Genomic DNA, 21,660 nt, shown 5'->3' with positions numbered 1-21,660 from the left:
CCTATTCATCCAACAGGCAAGTAGAAAGGTGAGGGCTTTCACGTCTTCTCTGATTTCCCCACTGGTGTGACAGTCAGGGTTGGTGACGTGGCCACAGTGTATCTGATGGGGTAAGAGACGGAAGAGCATCAAAGTGTCAAGCTACTTAGCCCCAGAGATGTCTGGCTAGTAATTCCTCAAAATTGAAACTGCTAGACAAACCATTAAAACAGATTCTCTCCTTTGTAAAACAAATTTAAAAAATTTTAAATTACAAAGTACTTCAACCATTCAAAAATATGAATAATATTTGAAAATGCACATAGCCACCATTAACTTTAAGAGAAAACTAAAGAAACCGGACCCGGGTTCAATCCCTGGGTTGGGAAGATCCCTTGGAAAAGGAAATGGCAACCCACTTCCGTATTCTTGCCTGGGAAATTCTATGGACAGAGGAGCCTGGTGGGCTGCAGTCCATGGGGCAGCAAAGAGTCAGATGCAACTGAGCGACTAACACCTTCACTTTCACCAAGCACTTTAAGAAAAAACTAAAGAAACCATAGCTGTTCCTTGTGAATCCCTCCCATATCTCATTTCCCCTCACCCCCTAGGTAACCAATCAATTTGGAATTTATCGTTCCTTTGCGTGTTACTATACATTACTATATGTTTGTAACCGTGCACAATAGATAAAAATTGTTTTGCTTGTCTTCAAACCTTACATAAATGGTATTAAACTAAACAATGTCATTTAGCAATTTTGGGGATCTGACATTCTATTTTTTATTTTAAAAAATATTGTCACATTACTCATTCTGTCACTGGTGAGTTCCAGGCTGTTTCCAGTGGGTGACAGAACACGTGTGCTCCTGTGCACCTGAGTGGGTGGCTTCTCAGCCCTGCTGGTGGGTCATAGAGATGACTGTCCCCTGCCAGGGGCTCCTGAGCTATGACACGGAGGCTCACACCCAGAACAGCACTCTTCAGAGTAAATCAATTCCTATCTCAAAAACTGACCTTGCCAAGCTCCAAATTCTCCAACTTCTAAAAGAGACATTATGCTCCCTTTGCTTTCTCCCTCAGGTTCACTGTGAAGAAATGTTTCCAAACAGCATTTAACCACAGACCCCACCTATACAGAAACACTCCTGGAGGAATAAGGGTTTCATATGGCCTGAGTCCTTTTTTGCATCTCGACAGAGCGTCCCAAAGCCCTTTATTGATATTCTAGCAGGATAAACACATTTGTGTTCTCGACAAGGGCCAGTTTGCCAAGGGTAACTAGCCTTGCAGGAAAACAGAGATAGTAGACAATAAAGGATTTTAATTTCAACCTGTGAAATGCAATCAAAGCATTAGAATGATTCTGGAAAGAAAGAGGTCAGAGCTCACGTTAAAATTAGAATTCTTAATTAAGAAAAAAGTTTCTCCCAAGAAAACAGGCTATAAAAAGCCTTCATAAAAAGGCAGCATTGGAGATAAGATGAAGGCGTGACCTTCCTCAGCTGGCGATTATGTTCTATGCGGGCTGGTTAACCTTGATTCCTCCGACGAACTGTCCACAGCTGATCAGATGAAGCCAAATAGCCTGGTTCCCCTCCCTGGCCTGGCCCCAGGCTCCTCCTACCACGTGTCCTTGTCCAGGACATCCGATCAGAGACCTTCACAAAGTTTCTGGGGCATTCTGAGCAAAGGGAAGCCCATCGCAATTATAAGGAGAAAGATGTGTGTGGTGAGGAAGACTGACAAAATGGCAGGATACAGTGTTTCTGAGCATCTGGAAAGTGCAGACCATGACCAGAGGAGCTGCCCTGAGAGAGGCTGGGAAGGAGGCCACAGGCTGAGGGGTCAATGGGAGTCAGGTCAGGGGAGCCCTGAGGAAAATCCTTGTCAGCAACCAGGGATTACTGCGTGGATGCTGAAGCCCAAGGAGGCAAAAGGGATTGTCCAAGTGAACACGAATAATCAGAAGGCCAGAGAAGGAAACATGGATGCGGTTTAAAACCAGATCACGTCTGGAGGGTGCTTTAGAAACTATAAGGTGTTAACAGAATGGCCCTGGACTAGAGGCACCTTCCTCATCCAAGGTCAGCAGAGTGCCCTCTCCAAAAAAAGGAAAGGCCAGAGGTGCTGGAGCTCAACGAGCATGGTTCAAATCCCAACTCTGACTAGTAACACCTGGTTGATTTTGTGTTGGCCACTCTCCTAAGCCCGTTTACTCATCTGAAATGGGAACAGTCTCCACTAACCACTGAGATAGGATAAGCGAGGCAACACCCAGCATCTATCACAGGTTTCCTTCCCTCTGTCTCAGCCCTCACCCCCAAAGACCCCCAACTGCTGCCCCTCCTCACCTTTGCCTTGGTGAGATCTTGTGAATGGCATAGACATGGGTAAAGAGCTGGATCTCAGGTGCCCTACGTAACCAAGTGGGCCCTCGCTGGAGGGTTGAGCTTCCCACCAGCTAGATCTCATCCATGGCCATTTCTGAAAAACAGTCAAAGGTCTCCAGTCTCCATGTCTCTCTGGAAGGACCTTCTTTACTGGCAACACCCTTCTCCGGTTCCCCAAGAAGAAATGGCCCCAGCTGCCTTCTCCACGCCCACAGCACTTCAGCTCCCCCCGGGAAACCACCAATCCTGTTCTGACTGAACTTCCAACTAGGCCGTGATCTCCCCGTGGGCAGAACTGCACCACAATGAGAAGCCTGGCACTGCAACTCGAGAGTAGCCCCTGCTCACACAACGAGAGAAAGCCTGTGTGCCACAATGAAGAAAAAATAAAATAAAAATAGATAATGACTTCACTAAAAATCTGGAAAACAAAAGCAAATCATCCACGATTCTCCTACCCCATACAATGATTTGTCACTTTTATCCTTACTTTTCCACTGCATCTTTTCTATTGGTGCTTTTGTGGTTACATTCACAAGTCACATGAAACTAGCTTGCTTGTGCATTAGTATTATGCCTTAAACCAGTGGTCTTCAAACTTCATAGGACAGCAGAGGCTTGTTAAAGACAGCTATCTGGGCCCCATTAAAGGGTTTCTGATTTTGTAGGTCTGGGGTGGAGACTGACAATTTGTATTTCTAACAAGCTCCTGTAACTAAAGGGCCTCTTGATGAGGGTGAAAGAGGAGAGTGAAAAAGCTAGCTTAAAACTCAACATTCAAAAAAAGAAGACCATGGCATCCGGTCCCATCACTTCATGGCAAATAGATGGGGAAAAAGTGGCAACAGTGGCAGATTTTATTTTCTTGGGTTTCAAAATCACTGCAGATGGTAACTGCAGCCATGAAATTAAAAGACACTTGCTCCTTGGAAGGAAAGCTATGGCCAGCCTAGACAGCATATTAAAAAGCAGACATGACTTTGCTGACAAAGGTCCATCTAGTCAAAGCTATAGCTTTTCTAGTAGTCATGTATGGATGTTAGAACTGGACCATAAAGAAGGCTGAAAGTGAAAAAGTCAAAGTGTTAGTCGCTCGGTCGTATCTGACTCTTTTGCGACCCCATGGACGGTAGCCCGCCAGTCTCCTCTATTCATGGGATTCTCCAGGCAAGAATACTGGAGTGGGTTGCCATTCCCTTCTCCAGGGGATCTTCCTGACCCAGGGATAGAACGTGGGTGTCCTGCATTGCAGGCTGATTCCTTACCGTATGAGCCACCAAAAGAAGGTTGAACACCAAAGAACTGAGGCTTTTGAACTGTGGTGCTGGACAAGACTCTTGAGACAGCAAGGACGTCAAACCCGTCAATCCAAAAGGAAATCAACCCTGAATATTCATTGGAAGGACTGATGCTGAAGCTGAAGCTCCAATACTTTGGCTACCTGATGCAAAGAGCCGACTCACTGGAAAAAGACCCTGATGCTGGGAAAGATTGAGGGCAGGAGGAGAAGTGGGTGACAGACGATGAGATGGTTGGATGGCATCACCAAATCAATGGGCATGAGTTTGAGCAAACTCCGGGAGATAGTGAAGGACAGGGAAGCAGTCCATGGGGGTCACAAAGAGTTGGACACAACTCAGTAACTGAACAACAAACAACAACAAGCTCCCAGGAGAAGCAGATGCTGCTAGCATTAGGACCACATATTTCGAGCTATAACATAAATGATGGGTTTTCAACACTGTTGCACCATAGATTCACATGAGAAGATTTTTAAAATCTCAAATTTTTACCCCCAGATTCCATCAAGCTAGGGTGGGGTCTCAGCGTGGGTGTTTTTGAAGTTCCATGTAGCAAATGTGCACTCGGAGATTACAAATCCCTCCTTGAAGGCTTTAGCTGTGCAGGTTCTCCGACCTGCCCTGGGGTCAGGACCGGCCATGAGACCAGTGGGGTAGGGGCTGCAGGACCCTGCAAGGCAGCACATCTCCCTGATCCGACCAGGGAAGGGCAGAGGCTTGGAGCCACTCTCTTTCAGGGAAGTGAACAGCAAAGGGCCTAGAGCTGTTGCCAGGCAACAACCACAGAAAAAGTGGCCTCACTGTCAACAACGCGGGTCTGGGTGCTGCTTTCTTCTGGCAGGTTGAGCCCTGTGGGTCCCTATTTCTAGCAGAATTGCTGCACAGGAACATCAGAGTGACTCGCGATCCAGCAGGTGACCCATAAATTATACTCACAGGTATCATAAAGAGCGCTCTGAACGAAAAGTCTCTCCTGCTCATTTGGAAGAGCCTAACTCCCAGCTAGAGGTGGGAGAGCTATTTTACACAGCTAGTGGGAAGCTGCTAGAGAGCACAGGGAGCTCAGCTTGGTGCTTTGTGATGACCTCGAGGTGGAGGGTGGGGGGGGAGGGAGGTCCAAGAGAGAGGGGATGTATGTATACATATGGCTGGCTCACTTCATTGTACAGCAGAAACTAACACAATGTGCACGCTAAGCAGCTTCAGTCGCGTCTGACTTTTTTCGACCCCATGGTTCCTCTGTTCATGGGATTCTCCAGGCAAGAATACTAGAGTGGATTGCCATGCACTCTTCAGGGGACCTTCCACACCCAGCGATCAAACCCGCATCTCTTATGTCTCCTGCATTGGCAGCTACCTGGAAAGCTTTAACTAATACAACATTGTAAAGCCATTATATTCCAGTTTAAAAAATAAATAAAATTAAATTGCAGGGGAAAAAAAGACTCTCTCTTCACACAGACTCCATGGTGCCTGGGAGTGCTGGGTCACAACCCTGGTCACTCATTACTCCAGCCAAGACCTGGAGGTTGGTTCACAGCTCCTCTCTCCTGCTTAGGTATCTTTGATCCTCCTTACTAAAGGGCCGGCCTTTCACACAAACAACACTTGTCCCACGAACACCTGCTCCATGGATGCTTGCCCCATAGATGCTGAGCCCCGACTCCTCAAGGCGGCCACCTGGTCTAAGAGGGTGGACCCAAGAAGTGAGAAGGAGCTTAGCCATTCTCGGAATACTTTGTTGAATGATACACTTTTGCTCAAGATCACAACAGACCCATGGGGCAAAGGGAAGCTAAAGTAATTGAGGCTCATGAGCTCAAAGAAATAAAACAACTGAACATTCTTAACCAGGGATTGTTACAAGCAGGGCCGTTGCAGAGACACGACCCACATGGGGGGAAACAGTTTGACAAGAAGCATTTAGGTATAACCTAAATCAGTGTAATAACGTCAAAGTGACAACACTTCCTTTCTTCAGATCATGAGAAATATAATAGGTCAGAGTCATGCAGTCTTTTTTGAGGCAAATAAAGTCTGTCTGTATTACCTGAAGCTTTAAGGAAGGAATAGAAAATAGGAAAGAGAGAGATGGGATGCAAGAAAGTGGTAACGCTGGTGAAGTAAGAGTGGCACATATTTTAGAAACAATGTAATATTCAGATTGAAAAGAGTCTCTGAGAGTTTAATTTGGATGAAGCTAATAAGGCTTGTTGGAGAAGGCAATGGCAACCCACTCCACTACTCTTGCCTGGAAAATCCCGTGGACGGAGGAGCCTTGTAGGCTGCAGTCCATGAGGTCACTAAGAGTCAGACACGACTGAGCGACTTCACTTTGACTTTTCACTTTCATGCATTGGAGAAGGAACTGGCAACCCACTCCAGTGTTCTTGCCTGGAGAATCCCAGGGTGGGCGGAGCCTGGTGAGCTGTCATCTATGGGGTTGCACAGAGTCAGACACGACTGAAGCGACTTAGCAGCAGCAGCAGTAAGGCTTGTAGACGGTCAGTGATTTTCAAGAGCTAAAATGTTACTTGTGGCAGAACAAATAATAGCTAGAATCCTGGCCATTTGGCCCAGCCATTTAGTTTATTTTTTTTTTTTAATTGGATTGTTTAACTGTTTGGGCTTTTTCTGTCCTCCCCCCACCCCCAGTTGCACAGCACAGCATGTGGGATGTTAGTTCTCTGACCAGGGATTGAACCTGAGCCCCTTCATTGGAAGCACATAGCCTTAACCACTGGACTACCAGGGAAGTCCCTCACTTAGGTTTTAAATTATAGAAGATTCCCCACCAACTTTCTTAGGTGGCCCCAGGGTCCCCTTATCATAAACAGCATTTCCAGAGCTCCAACTGTTTGGAGTGATGTAGATTTGGGTCCAAAACTTCAAAGTCCTTCTCAGGCTTATGATTCAATAAAAACAAAGTTATAAAGACATTCTGGGAGAAAATAGACCCAAAAAAAGTGCCATGGACAAAAAAAAAGAGAGAATAAATCTTTTCATTAAAAAACATACAGTTTAAAAAGCCTTCGGAACTTTCCATTTTGGAAACGTGTTTCATCTACCTGTCTACTTGGATGAGTGACACATCGCATTTTAATCAGACTGTAGGTGACAAGATGCAGCAAGGGAATAAAGTCCTTGGATGAGAAAAATCAGGATCCAACATAACGGCAAATTTAAAGGACAGGCTAATTTTAATAAGACAAAATATAGCAGGGGACAGAAGTAAGATTCCTGCCCTGGGGATCAACAGTCCAATCGCACATGGGCAGGGATAACTGTCCTCTGAAAGAACAGGCCTTCCTTTTATTTTTTCATTAGTTTTAAAAATAATTATTCATCTGGTTGCACTGGGTCTCAGTTGCAGCACACGGAGTTTTTACTTGTGGCATGCAGGATCGAAACAGGGAACCCTGCACTGGCAATGTGGAGTCGTAGCCACTGGGCCACCAGGGCAGTCACTACAGTCTTCTTTTTTAAAACCGTCAGTTTCCTATGCCAAAAAGCTTCATAATGCTTCTCTAAGTCTTACTTTGGGGAGGGACTAATAATCATAAATAATTGGAACAGATGATTAAAAATGCATATGATCAGGAATCAATTACTCCAATAAAATGGCTTAACTAAGAAGATTATTCTTTTTGAAGTGATGCACAAACTGCCAGGCTTGGGCTTGTTTCTAGAAAGGTCCACCAGAAGAAGGACCAAAATAATTCAAGCGACTTAATTGGCTGTTAAGAATCCCATTGATTCCTAGAGTACATCAGTTTCCCAAGTCAGAAGGGATCAGTTAATGGCCTCCATGCTCCTCACCGGCAGCTACTTAGACTACATTTTCAGTGGGCTGACAGGCCGACAGAGGAAAGCATGGCAGTCCAGTGCCTGAAGAACTAAGGCTGGAGATGAGAACTGTTCTCTCTTATTTCCTGATTTTTATTGGCATCATTGGCTTTTCAGCAATTGTTAATATAATCATTTGTTTGTTTGTTTTCCTTTTAATATATTGGTGTAATGAATTAAGGAACCATCCTTGCATTCCTGGATCAAACTCCACTTGGTCACACTGTGCTATTCTGATATGTGCTATATTCTATTAAGTAGGACTATTAAGAATTTTTGCTTCTAATTCATAATTGAGATTGCTCAATTGTTCTTGTATTATTTCTTTCACTCTCATTTATATTTACCTGGCTTTGGTATTAAGGTTGCACTGGTTTCATAACATAAAAACCCAGCTTTCCATTTTGAGCTATGCTTTACAATACTTTAAATAACATTGGAACTGTTTTTGTTATTGCTGTTGTTAAAATATAGAACAAGGCTGTGAAATCATTTGACCCTAGTACTTGTCAAAGGTTTAATCACATTTTTAATCTTTTCTATGATAATTCAACTATTTATGTTTTCTGCTGCTTCTTGAGTGAATTTTCTAAAAATTATTATGGTAAAATATACATAATAAAATTTATTATTCAAACCAGTTTTTTAATTTTTAATTCAGCAGCATTACATATACTTACAATGTTGTACAACTATCACCATTATTCAATTCTGTAACTTTTAATTATCCCAAACAGAAACTCTGTATGCATTAAACAATAACTCCCCTCTCGCTAACCTCTATCCTACTTTTCTTTTTTCTTTTTTTGGCCGAACAGCGAACTTGTGGGATTTTAGTTCCCCCAAAACTCGGGCCCTTGGCAGTGAAAGCACAGAGTCCTAACAACTGGACAACAGGGAATTCCCTCTCTACCCTACTTCTCAACTCTACAAAATCAACTATTCAAGGCGCCTTATATAAGTGGAGTTATACAATATTTGTCCTTTTGTGTCTCTCTTATTTCATTTTGTTCTTCTTCAGTCGATCAATTGTGTCTGCCTCTTTGCAACCCCTTTGGACTGCATCACGCCAGGCTTCCCTGTCCTTCACTATCTCCCAAAGTTTGCTCCAAGTTACATCCATTGAGTCGATGATGCCATTCAACCATTTCGTCTTCTGTTGTCCCCTTCTCCTCCTGCCTTCAATCTTTCCCAGCATCAGGGTCTTTTCCAATGAGTCAGCTCTTTGCATCAGGTGGCCAAAGTATTGGAGCTTCAGCATCAGTTCTTCCAGTAAATATTCAGGGTTGATTTCCCTTAGGATTGACTGGTTTGATCTCCTTGCTATCCAAGGGATTCTCAAGAGTCTTCTCCAACACCACAGTAATAAGGCATCAATTCTTCAGCATTCAGCGTTTTTATTCACCTATCACATCCGCACATGACTACTGGAAAAACAATAGCTTTGACTAGATTGGACCTTTGTCAGCAAAGTAATGTCTCTGCTTTTTAATATACTGTCTAGATTTCTCATTGCTTTTCTTCCAAAGAGCAAGTGTCTTTTAATTTCATGGCTGCAGTCACCATCCACAGTGATTTTGGAGCCCAAGAAAATAAAGTCTGTCACTGTTTCCACTGTTTCCTCATCTATCTGCCATGAAGTGATGGGACCAGATGCCATGATCTTTGTTTGAATGTTGAGTTTTAAGCCAGCTTTTTCACTCTTCTCTTTCACATTCATCAAGAGGCTCTTTAGTTCCTCTTCACTTTCTGCCATGAGGGTGGTGTCATCTGCATATCTAAGGTTATTGTTATTTCTCCCAGCAATCTTGATTCTACCTTGTGCTTCATCCAGCCAGCATTTCCCATGAAGTACTCTGCGTATAGGTTAAATAAGCCAGGTGACAATTTATAGCCTTGACATACTCCTTTCCCAATTTTGAACCAGTCTGTTGTTCCATGTCCAGTTCTAACTGTTGCTTTTTGACCTGCATACAGTTTTCTCAGGAGGCAGATAAGGTGGTCTGGTATTCCCATCTCTTGAAGAATTTTCCACAGTTTGTTGTAATCCACAAAGCCAAAGGCTTTAGCATAGTCAGTGAAGCAGAAACAGATGTTTTTTTGTGGAATTCTCTAGCTTTTTTTATGATCCAATGGATGTTGGCCATTTGGTTTCTGTTTTCTCTGCCTTTTCTAAATTCAGATTGTACATCTGGAAGTTCACAGTTCACGTACTGTTGAAGACTGGCTTGTGGGATTTTGAGCATTACTTTTGCTAGCATGTGCTGTGCTGTGCTTAGTTGCTAAGTAATGTCTGACTCTTTGTGACCCCATGAACTGTAGCCTGCCAGGCTCCTCTGTCTATGGGGATTCTCCAGGCAAGAATACTGCAGTGGGTTGCCATGCCCTCCTCTAGGGGATCTTCCCACCCGAGGGATCAAACCAAGGTCTCCTGCATTGCAGGCAGATTCTTTACCATCTGAGCCACTATAGAAGGCCAAGAATATTGGAGTGGTTAGCCTATCCCTTCTCCACAGGATCTTCCCAATCCAGGAATCAAACTGGCATCTCCTGCATCACAGGTGGATTCTTTACCAGTTGAGCTACAAGGAAAGCCCTGCAAGCATGTGAAATGAGTGCAATTGTGTGGTAGTTTGAACATTCTTTGGCAATGCCCTTCTTTGGGATTCGAATGAAAACTGACCTTTTCCAGTCCTGTGGCCAAAGCTGAGTTTTCCAAATTTGTTGGCATATTGAGTGCAGCACTTTAACAACATCATCTTTTAGAATTTGAAACAGCTCAACCGGAATTCCATCACCTCCACTAGTTTTGTTTATAGTGATGCTTCCTAAGGCCCACTTGACTTCACACTCGAGGATGTGAGGCTCTAGGTAAGTGATCACACCATCGTGGTTATCCAGGTCATTAAGATCTTTTTTGTATAATTCTTCTGTGTATTCTTGCCACCTCTTCTTAATATCTTCTGCTTCTGTTAGGTCCATACTGTTTCTGTCCTTTATTGTGCCCATCTTTTCATGAAATGTTCCCTTGGTATCTCTAATTTTCTTGAGGAAATCTCTAGTCTTTCCTATTCTATTATTTTCCTCTATTTCTTTGCATTGTTCACTTGAAAAGGCTTTCTTATGTCTCCTTGCTATTCTCTGCAACTCTGCATTTAGATAGGTATATCTTTCCTTTTCTCATTTGCCTTTCACTTCGCTTATTTCACTTAACATGACATTTTCAAGGTTCATTCATGTCGTAACATGTATCAGAATTCCATTCCTTTTAAACGTTGAATAATATTCCATAGCAAAAAAGTCGGTAAGCCAGGAAGAGGACCCTCAGGAGGAACCAAACCTGCCAGCACCTTTATCTTGGACTTTCCAGCTGTAAGAACTGTGAAAAATAAATTTTTGGTGTTTAAGCCACTCAGTCTATCGTATCATGTTATAGCTGACTAAGACACCTATTGAAATGGTAGGATTACGTTGACTGATGTAGAATCAGCTTTGTGTACTTGGAATAAATTTCACTTCTTCATGCTGCATAATTCTTTATACATTGCTCTATTTGTTGGAAACACCAGCTGAAAGAAGACCAGGCACAGTTGCCTCCTCCTCACCCATCTTGGTTTATATCCTTGGTTTATAACAACTTAAACATGCAACAGCCAACTTTCACTGGAAACAAACCAAGAGGCCTGCTGAGCAGGAATTTTCAGTCTCTAGACAAGTTACTGGCTTCATCTATTTTCTGAAACTGAAGTCATTACAGCTTAAAGAGTAAGAAGAGAAAGAAGAACTCTAATAGAGGATCCACCAACAGACCGTCTGCACTGGCATCTGAGCAGACGCCCAAGAGGGCAACTCAGCAGCTTCGAAAGCCCCTTTGCTCTCCGGCTTCCTCATTTTGCAACAACCCCAGAGCATGGATTAGGTGATGACACTTCGGAAGTCATACGACAGGCTGATTCCTGGTCTGAAAACCAGTGATCCTCCAAAGCATTTTGTTCAGGAAAGATACGGGGAGGATTTACAAATGCTGACACCTGACTGTGCCATGACACTGCAATCTCTCTTCTAGGTGATGAGCATCTATCAAAGATATGGCTTTAGGAGTATTACCAGCACATTAATCTAGACTGTAAAACAGTCTGCTGTACAGCTCGAGGCTTCCATTCTCAGTGCAGACAGACCCAGGGCTGGGGGATGCAGACGACCAGCTGTATGAACACCCCAGTGTGGAGTGGGTCTCTGGGCCACCGCACCCACCAAGCTGGCCCAGAGCTGGGAAAGTGGCCCAACCTTTACCGGCGCTGAACACACTGCAGACACAGCAAGAAGGCAGCAGAACAGCACCACTCCCAAAACTTCCCCAGAGGCTGAGAGAGCGGCCAAGAGAATCAGGACCCCCCTGAGCTCGCTTCCAAAGCTGCCTCAACTGCCTCTCCTGAGACGCCTGAGTCAGTGCTGCAGCTCTATCCCTGAGTTTCGAGGCTTACTCCTCTCAATTACAGTTCGTCTCCTCTCAGGCCCAGGCAGGGACTTCAGTGTGACCCACGACACCCATTCTTACCTTGTCCTCTCCTTCCTCCGAAGAGTATCTCCGGGGAACACCCCGTACCTTTGCTAGAAACACGAGTCCCCAGGCTGCCTGCCTAATTAACACCTGCACCATCAGAAGTTAACACTCACCCAGACTTTCCTGGTCCTGACCCAGTAACTTGCCAGGCGTGTCTCCCAGGCAAGCCATACCATTCACAGCACGCACTTGCCTCCCTACACACTGTACCTCCGGCAGGTAAACTTGTTTCTAGCCTATAGTACAGCATTGAGAATACCACTATTTTGTGGAGTTCCACAAAGAGCGTGGTGGATCCCAGGCATCTACCACTGACTCGCCCACAGCTCAGTACAGAGCGTTGCCCCACCACTCATGAGGGGCTCCCCTCCTGAGCCTGGGGAGGAAGGCCTGGAGCAGTGAGCAACTCGTTTACCTGGGGCTCTGAAACAAACCCAGCCACACCCCATTCCAATTCAATCAGAAACCAGGCATCGGTATTTTTTAAAGGTCTCCAGGTGATCACACATGTGGTCAATACTGGGAACTGTTGACCTACCTATGAGAACTCCTGTGCCTCTGGGGACCCCAGTGAAGAAACAGTAATTACGATCAAAATAACTACCATCCCCCGAGCTTGTCTGACATCCCTGTTACCCTGTACAAGCACTCTGCATGGATTATCTTGATGGATCTGCACAACAAATCCCCGAGGCAGGGGTTAGGCTGATACTACAGACAAGAAACCAAGGTTCAAGGAGGCTACTAATTACTTGGCCAGGGTCACAGAGATGGTGAATGTGATTCACTGCCTCTACTCTTCGTAAAAAAAAATTGGGAGATTCTTAAACAGTTGACAGAATCACAGAGACAGAGTGTGGAGCTGTGGTTGCAAGCGACCAGGGTAAGGGGTAATGGGGAGGAAGTGTTTAACGGGTACCAAGCTTCCATCTGGGAAGACGAATTTTGGAAACAGACGGGGCTGATGGCTGCACAAAAATGTGAACCACTTAATTCCACTGAATGGAATACTTACACATAGTTAAAGTAGTAAATATTATGCATATTTTGCTATAATTTTCAGAGAAGGCAATGGCACCCCACTCCAGTACTCCTGCCTGGGAAATCCCATGGATGGAGGAGCCTGGTAGGCTGCAGTCCATGGAATCGCTGAGGGTAGGACACAACTGAGTGACTTCACTTTCACTTTTCACTTTCATGCATTGGAGAAGGAAATGGCAACCCACTCCAGTGTTCTTGCCTGGAAAATCCTAGGGACGGGGGAGCCTGGTGGGCTGCCGTCTATGGGGTCACACAGAGTCAGACACGACTGAAGTGACTTAGCAAGCAGCAGCAGCAGCTATAATTTTTGAAATGAAAATATTTTAAAATTAAAATATAAAATGAATAAAAAAGAGAGAGATGACTAGAAGTCCTGTCTCAGGCACAGCGCTATCCCAGGTCATCTCCTGGTTATCTTCCTTGTCTTTGAGCTATTTCACAACTTTGTAAGTCTTAGAATCCTGAGGGTGATGCCAATAAGTCATGTCTAGCAGATTCAGTGTATCCCAGCCAATTTTATATCTAATAAGCAAATTTATTTCCGCTTTCCTGAGACCTTCATATTTATAATTCTTTGCATTCTCTTTTGAACCAGTTGCAACATCTTACTGGTTCTCTCACTAATGGATTAGTTAAATAAAATCTGAACATGTGTTCATTTTGTAACAGTTGCTCAGAATTACTACCACATGTCAAGTTTCCTTGATTTCTAACAATAAAAAACAAAGGCCTGAGCTTTCCCAGTTGAGATGTTCCTCCCACAGCGCGATGCTTCTAGCTATTGTAGAACAAAAAGCATTTTCTGTTTGACCTGACATGTAAGTATACACCCATAGGGCCTCCATAGAGTGTGTGGATCCAAGAGAAGGACTGGGCTACATCAGCCCTGTGCAGGCTCAGCCTCACTAGGGAGGTGAGAACACACTGGCTCCTGGGTGTGAGACACAGAGTCTCAGGCCGCCTGGGGAGGGAACCCTGGGATGCCGGCTATGAGAGGAGGGTGAGGAAGGGGAGGAGACTGTGGAGACCCCCATTGGTCTCCCATCAGCCACCCCTCACTTTTCTCCCTGACTCCCGGGAGGTTGTCGTTAGACACAACCCAGAGCAGGTGGAAAGGAGAAAATTCTTTAAACCCCAAGCCAAAGGGGAGAGGTTCAAAAGCCAAATAGAGCCACTGCAGAAAGCTCCTGGTGAGGATGTGATAGAGGCAGGATAAATCCAGAAGGGCCCGAAGGAGAGGGCGGAGGGAGGGGCTGGTATAGCACTGGTCACAGCACACTTAAAGGCCAGAGCTTGCGGTGCGCTGAGAGAGTGGACACCAGCACAAGCTCCATACAGAGCAATTCTGCTCCGGCTGTGAAAACGACAAGGGCACACATGCCCTTGCCTCATTGCCGCTTAGAGAAAGCCGTCCCACAGACAGAACCACGCTGTTCAAGAAGACCTCAGGACAAGGTCAGCTGCTGCAGAGTAATTTCCAAGAACAGACAATTAACATAATTTAAATGCCCGTGGACGGGGGATAGGTGAAGCCAATTACAGTTCACTGAAGAAAGCAAAGGGAGGGACTTCCCTGGTGGTCCAGTGGCTTAGACTCTGGGCTCCCAATGCAGAGTGCCCAGGTTTGATCCCTGGTCAGGGAACTAGATCCCGCATGCCACAACTAAAAGAACCTGCACGCTGCAATGAAGATCAAAGCTACTGCATGCCACCACGAAGACCCAGCACAGCCAAATAATAAACTAATATTAAAAAAAAAAAAAGAAAAAGGGAAGGAGGATATATATATAGTATCCTGCCATTTGTCTAGAAACAATTCATGGAGATACACATAGAGATACATCCATCTACACGTATCTACATACATCCATCTACACATGAAATATCTCAGGGAGAAAAAATGTAAGAAAGATAACACGGGTTGCCTTCTGAACCGGAGACACTGAGAGGTTCGGAGACAGTGTAGGAGAAAGACTTATCAACATTTCACACCTTCTGATTTAGAGCCATGTGGATGCATTTGTTGTGGGTTGTGTCTAACGACAACTTCCCGGGAGTCAGGGAGAAAAGTGAAGGGTGGCTGACGGGAGACCAGTGGGGGTCTCCACAGTCTCCTCCCCTTCCTCACCCTCCGCTCACAGCCGGCATCCAGGGTTCCCTCCCCAGGCAGCCCGAGACTCTGTGTCTCACATGGATGTTCAAAATATTTAATTTTTTAGGGAATTCCCTGGAAGTTCAGTAGCTAAGACTTCAATCTTCTACAGCAGGGGGTCAGAGTTCAATCCCTGGTCAGGGAACTAAGACCCCACATGCTGTGCAGCTCAGCCAAAAAATTAAAAAAAATTTTTTTCTCTATCTTTTAAAACAGGCATTTGGAGTCTTCTGGAAGAAGCCTATGACAGACAACACATTCTCTCAAGTGGACCCTTTCACCTAACCAAGGACCTTGTAAGCATCTGCTTCTCCCATTGCCTGCCTCTTGGGGACTGGCGGCTTTTAGGAAAGGCCCACAGACCAACAGGCCCTCATTCCAGTAAGTCCAATATTAAACACACTCCCACAGATTCAAAACCAAAGCAAATGAACAAACAACACAAAAGATCCTTGGTTTTCACTGTTCCGGCTGCATTTCTTAAGGCTGTGAACATATATCATCCATCAGCTCGAGCCTTTTCTTGGGACAGGCTGTCAGAAAGTATTTACCAGCCCTGCACAACTTAATTTCTGCAGACATGATCAAGTGTCATGCTTGGGAAAGTTACTAAACTCAAACCCTTTGCAGCTCTCTTTTTAAAAGTTTAAAGTTTATATTTATTGGAGCGTAGTTGTTCACTAGTAATGGGAGCCCTGATGTGAAACCTCCACAGAAGCCACAAACCTATGAATGTGCCGAGGCCCAGAACAGGCTGCCCAAAGTATGCCTCAATGCACATTGATTATTTTGAATTAAAGCTACTTGAGAAACGGCCGGTGGGGAAAAATACTGTTAAAAGACACGCTGACCCCTGCTCTTTCCCTCTGCAAGCAGGAAATAAATCTACATGAAGGAATCCTCCCTATAAACTGGGAGGACAAAAAGCATCCTTACCAACAGAGCAAGAGAATTCTAGGCTAAGGATGCTTTAGTATAAGCAAGTTTTTTCATGAGTCTGCTACCCCAAACACAAGCCCCTTTGTTTTGTTAAACTTTCACAGATAACTGTTTCTTTGTCTAAAAATGACACATAAACAAACTGCTTTGGTCACTTTGGGGCAGGTGGGTAGGGGTGTCCCATTTCCATGACACTTCTGCATGTGTGAATTAAGTTATTTTTTTTTTCTCCTGTTACTCTGTCTTGTGTCAATTTAATAGACCAAACCAAAAAATTTAGGGGGGAGGGTATGGGGAAATTTCCCCCTCTCAAACAAATGATATTAAACCCTTTTAAGTTTATTTCCTTACATAATAATGATTATATTTACAACAACTATTAAAAAAAATCAAGGCATAATTAACATTCAATAAAATTCATCCTTTTTAGGTATTCAGTTTGATGTGTTTAGATCAATGTATAGAATCATACAAAATCACTCGTGCAAGCAATTTAGAGAATTTCATTTCCTTCCCAAAATTCCCACTCGCTTTTTTTTTCCCCCAGTCATCTCTTTCCACCATCCCTGGTCCCTAGCAATCACTCATCTATTTTCTGTTCCTACAGTTTTGATTCTTCAGGGAGAAATAGCAATAACCTCACATATGCAGATGACACCACCCTTATGACAGAAAGTGAAGAGGAACTAAAGAGCCCCTTGATAAAAGTGAAAGAGAAGAGTGAAAAAACTAGCTTAAAACTCAACATTCAAAAAAATGAAGATCATGGCATCTAGTTCCATCACTTCATGGCAAATAGATGGGGAAACAATGGAAATGGTGACAGACTTTTATTTTCTTGGGCTCCAAAATCACTGCAGATGGTGATTGTAGCCATGAAATTAAAAGACGCTTGCTCCTTGGAAGAAAAGCTATGACCAACTTAGACAGCAGATTTAAAAGCAGAGACATTTAAAAAAAATAAAAATAAAAGCAGAGACATTACTTTACTGACAAAGATCCATCTAGTCAAAGCTATGGTTTTTCCAGAAGTCATGTATGGATGTGAGAGCTGGATCATAAAGAAAGGTGAGCATCAAAGAATTGATGCCTTATAACTGTGGTGTTGGAGAATACTCTTGAGAGTCCCTTGGACAGCAAGGAGATCAAACCAGTCAATCCTTAAGGAAATCAGCCCTGATTATTCATTGGAAGGACTGATGCTGAACCCGAAGCTCCAATACTTTGTTCACCTGATGCGAAGAGCCAACTCATTAGAAAAGACCCTGATGCTGGGAAAGATTGAAGGCAAGAGGAGAAGGGGATAACAGAGGCTGAGATAGTTGGATGGCATCACAGACTCCATAGACATGAGTTTGAACAAGCTCTGGGAGTTGGTGATGGACAGGGAAGCCTGGTATGCTACAGTCCATGGGGTCACAAGAGTTGGACACAACTAAGCGACTGAACTGAACTGAAAAAGTCAATGGTTACATAGCATGTTAGATAAAGATGGTAAAGTCAATGGTTAGATAGCATGTTAGACAGAATTAGATAAACAGCATCACTGACTGAATAGACACAAGTTTGAACAAACTCTGCGAGATAGTGAAGGACGGGGAGCCTGGCATGTTGCACTCCAGGGGGTCACAAAGAGTTGGATATGACTTAGCGACTGAACAACAACAGGAAAGCTATACAAAGGGAATCACATTGCATGCGGCCTTTTGTGTCTGGCTTCAAATGCATATGGCTTTGAGAGTCATTCATGCTCTTTCCTCTGCTGTCCTTCCTGTTGTTGAATAGCATTCCCCAATATGTTCATCAATTCAGCAGGTTGGATGGGGGGATGTTTACTTTAAGGAATTGGCTCTTGCCAATTGTAGAGACCTGGCAAGTCATCACTGCACGCAGACAGGCAAGACAGAAGCAGAGTTCTCTCTTCATTCAATGCTGGACACTGCACTCCACAGCTGTCATCTCATTTAATCCTCATAGCAACCCCACAAGGTGGGGGTTAGCCTCATTTTTCACATGAGGACATTGATCAGCCTGTGTCCTCTGCTCAAGACTCTCTGCCTGGTGCTCAGACCCTGACTCTCAGACCATAAGATGCTGGCTGTTGCATCATCAGGACCACCTCATAACAATGACCACATTCAACTCGTGCCACATGCCAAGTGCCATTCTAAGTCCCTTGCATATATTAATTCAGTTACTGTTGAAACAACCACATGAGGTAGCCGGTATTACTTTATCCTCATTTTAATGGTGACGATATGAATCAGAAAGGGATCAAGATTACAGAGCTAGTAAGTATGCTCACATTTGATCCCAGGTGAGTCTGGCTCCTAAGTCTGTGCTCACACCCTCTGCACTACATTTCCTTGGCCAGGAATTTCTGAAGCTGCTTAAAAACCCTGGCAATGGCATAAGTGTGGTACTGGGGATGGGGAAAGAGAAGTCCCAATGGCAAAAGTCCCTGCCACACGATGGCCTCTTTCCCTGTGTGCCCTGATGGGGAGAAGCAGCTGGGAGGGGTCCCTGGGCTGGTGCTGAAGGAACAGCTCAGGTGCTGTCCTAAGTATGGGCCTCAGAGCCGGACGGGTTGGTTCCTGCCCAGGCTGGTTGATTTCTCTGCTCAGTTGAGTCCGACCCTTTGCAACCCCATGGACTATAGCCCGCCAGGCTCCTCTGTCCATGGAATTCTCCAGGCAAGAATACTGGAGTGGGTTGCCATGCCCTCCTCCAGGGGATCTTCCCAATCTGGGATTGAACACTGGGCTCCTGCACTGCAGGCAGATTTTTTATGTCTGAGCCACCAGGGAAGTAATTTAATTGCTAGAGTATCTTCCTGCTCAATACCCCTCTTTCCTTATAAGTATCACACAGATAAGGGCACAGGCTTTCTGAGCTGTGAGGATTTCAATGAGGTGCTAAATATACAGCACTGGTCCAGTGCAGGCACAGGCGCTCAACACATATTTCTAAACTTGATTTCATGTTTCACAAATTACTAAAGTGATATATGCTTGTTTTAATAAGCAGAATAATACAATGGAAACATCTTTAGAAGTGAAGCTAATCCTCTTGTCTGCCAGGGAACCAGTATTAACAGAGTCTTGTGTTCCCCCACAGTTTTCCTCCATGCTCACACAAACACAAACATGTTTCCAGGGAGCAGTGGATTTGTGTTTTAACCAAAATGTATCGGACTATACCTATCACTTACTACTTTGATACTTGCCTTTTTCATTTATCAATGGCTGTAACGGTCAATATAAATGCAACTCTTTCCTAAGTTCTTTGTGCATAAACTTATATGCAAATGTAACATTTTATATGAATTAGATACACATGGTATTATGAAGTTTGCGGAGGGTCTCTAGTTTGCTTCCCTTGCTCCCTCACTTTCTTCCTTTTCCTCCATATTGTGCCCCTCCATGTTGCCACCTGCTGTTTTCTGCCCATCCACTCTGCAGTGAACCCCAGGGAGGTGGGGCCGGGAGGGACAGCACCACAACTAGAGAGCAGCCAGACTCACCGCAGCTAGAAAAAGCCCAAGCGAAGCGGTGAAGACCCAGAACAGCCAAAAATAAATAAGAATTTAAAAACCCTAGAACACGGTGATGGTTGCACAACTCTGCAAATACATTAAAAATTATTGAATCTCACACTTATAATGGGTAAATTTTTTGGCATGCAAGTTATACTTCCATAAAGCTGTTTTTTAAAGAGCAAAAGAAGTCTGTTCAGAAAAGAGAATTTGCAGGGACTTCCCTGGTGGTTCAGTGGCTAAGCCTCTGAGCTCCCAGTTTACGGGTCTGGGTTCCATCCCTGGTCAGGGAACGTGATCCCATGTGCCACAACTAAAGATCCCAAATGCCACAACTAAGACCTGGCACAGCCAAATAAACAAAAAAAACTTTTTAATTTTTAAAAAAGAAATTGCAGACTATGTGTTAACAGCTTTAATAAGTTACTATTACAATAATTCTGAAAAGCTGGTATTTTTATACCCATTTTACAGATAAGAAAATTGAGGCTCGAAGAAGGTAAGCAACTTGCAGAATTAGCAAACATAGCAAAGTTAAAATGTGTGCACATGTGCCTTAACTACAGAGTTCTTGCACTTTCTCCCATGTGTGACTGCCTGGGGCCTGAAGAGCTGTGGGGTGACCATGCTGGGGCCTGAGTGAAGGTTCACCCTGGATTCCACAATCTTGTCACCACCTAGGTCAGAGTGCTGCTAGGCCAATGGGAGACCTTTCAGTAGCCAAAGATTTTCTCTCTCTAGACCAGCGTTGTGATTGTGACTTATCATAAGAAGTATATATTTGCTCTTAGTCTCCACTCTTGGCTTATAGCGCCTTACAGCTCCTTGCAATTTCCTGAGTAATGCGAGCAATGGGAGCATCTCTTGTCCTTATAGTTGGTCTTCTGTCAGTTCCTGAAATAGCTCCAGGGCCATAAATGTGAAATGAGTGTTCTATTCATAATAAATCCCTCTGAACCACACCTGAATTTATGTTAACACGATAACTTATGAAAAGCTCTGGGCTTCCCAGGTGGGGCAGTGGTGAAGAATCGGCCTGCCAATGCAGGAGACGTAAGAGACGCAGCTTTGATCCCTGAGTTGGGAAGATCCTCTGGAGTAGGAAATGGCAACCCACTCCAGTATTTTGCCTGGAAAATCCTAGGGACAGAAGAGCCTGGTGACTACAGTCCACAGGGTCACCAAGAGTCAAACACAACTGAGCACTGAGTGATGGAAAGCCCTAAGGATGGGTTGCCAGAGGAACCAACAGTGATTGGAGGTTGGAACTTTCAGTTGCACTTTCCTGACCTTCAGAGATCAAACTGCCAACATCTATTGGATCACTGAAAAAGCAAAAGACTTCCAGAGAAACATCTACTTCTGCTTTATTGACTACACCAAAGCGTTTGACTGTGTGGATCACAACAAACTGCGGAAAATTCTTCAAGAGATGGGAATACCAGATCACCTTACCTGCCTCCTGAGAAATCCTTATGCTGGTCAAGAAGCAACAGTTAGAACTGGACATGAACAACAGACTGGTTCAAAATTGGGAAAGAAGTATCTCAAGGCTGTATATTGTCACCCTGCTTATTTAACTTATAAGTACATCATGAGAGTACATCATGAGAACTGCTGGGCTGGATGAAGTACAAGTTGGAAATAAGATTTCCGGGAGAAATATCAATAACCTCAGATACGCAGATGATACCACGCTTATGGCAGAAAGCAAAGAACTAAAGAGCCTCTTGATGAAAGTGAAAGAGTAGAGTGAAAAAGCTGGCTTAAAACTTAGCATTCAGAAAACTAAGATCATGGCATCTGGTCCCATCACTTCATGGCAAACAGATGGGGAAACAATGGAAACAGTGACAGACTTTATTTTCTTGGGCTCCAAAATCACTGCAGATGGTGACTGCAGCCATGAA

At 44.2% G+C, this 21,660-nt stretch overlaps 1 protein-coding gene across 1 annotated transcript in view; it reads right to left on the bottom strand.

Moving 5' to 3' along the window:
• Positions 1 to 21,660, bottom strand: part of ANKRD6 (ankyrin repeat domain 6) — a 183,967-nt gene that overhangs the window by 37,890 nt on the left and 124,417 nt on the right. The gene's annotated exons all lie outside the window — the stretch shown is intronic.

Source organism: Bison bison, unplaced genomic scaffold (genome assembly GCF_000754665.1).
Source record: "Bison bison bison isolate TAMUID 2011002044 unplaced genomic scaffold, Bison_UMD1.0 scf7180017864035, whole genome shotgun sequence".
In the NCBI taxonomy this organism is placed as follows: domain Eukaryota; kingdom Metazoa; phylum Chordata; class Mammalia; order Artiodactyla; family Bovidae; genus Bison; species Bison bison.
This window is presented reverse-complemented; position numbering and strand designations above follow the sequence as displayed.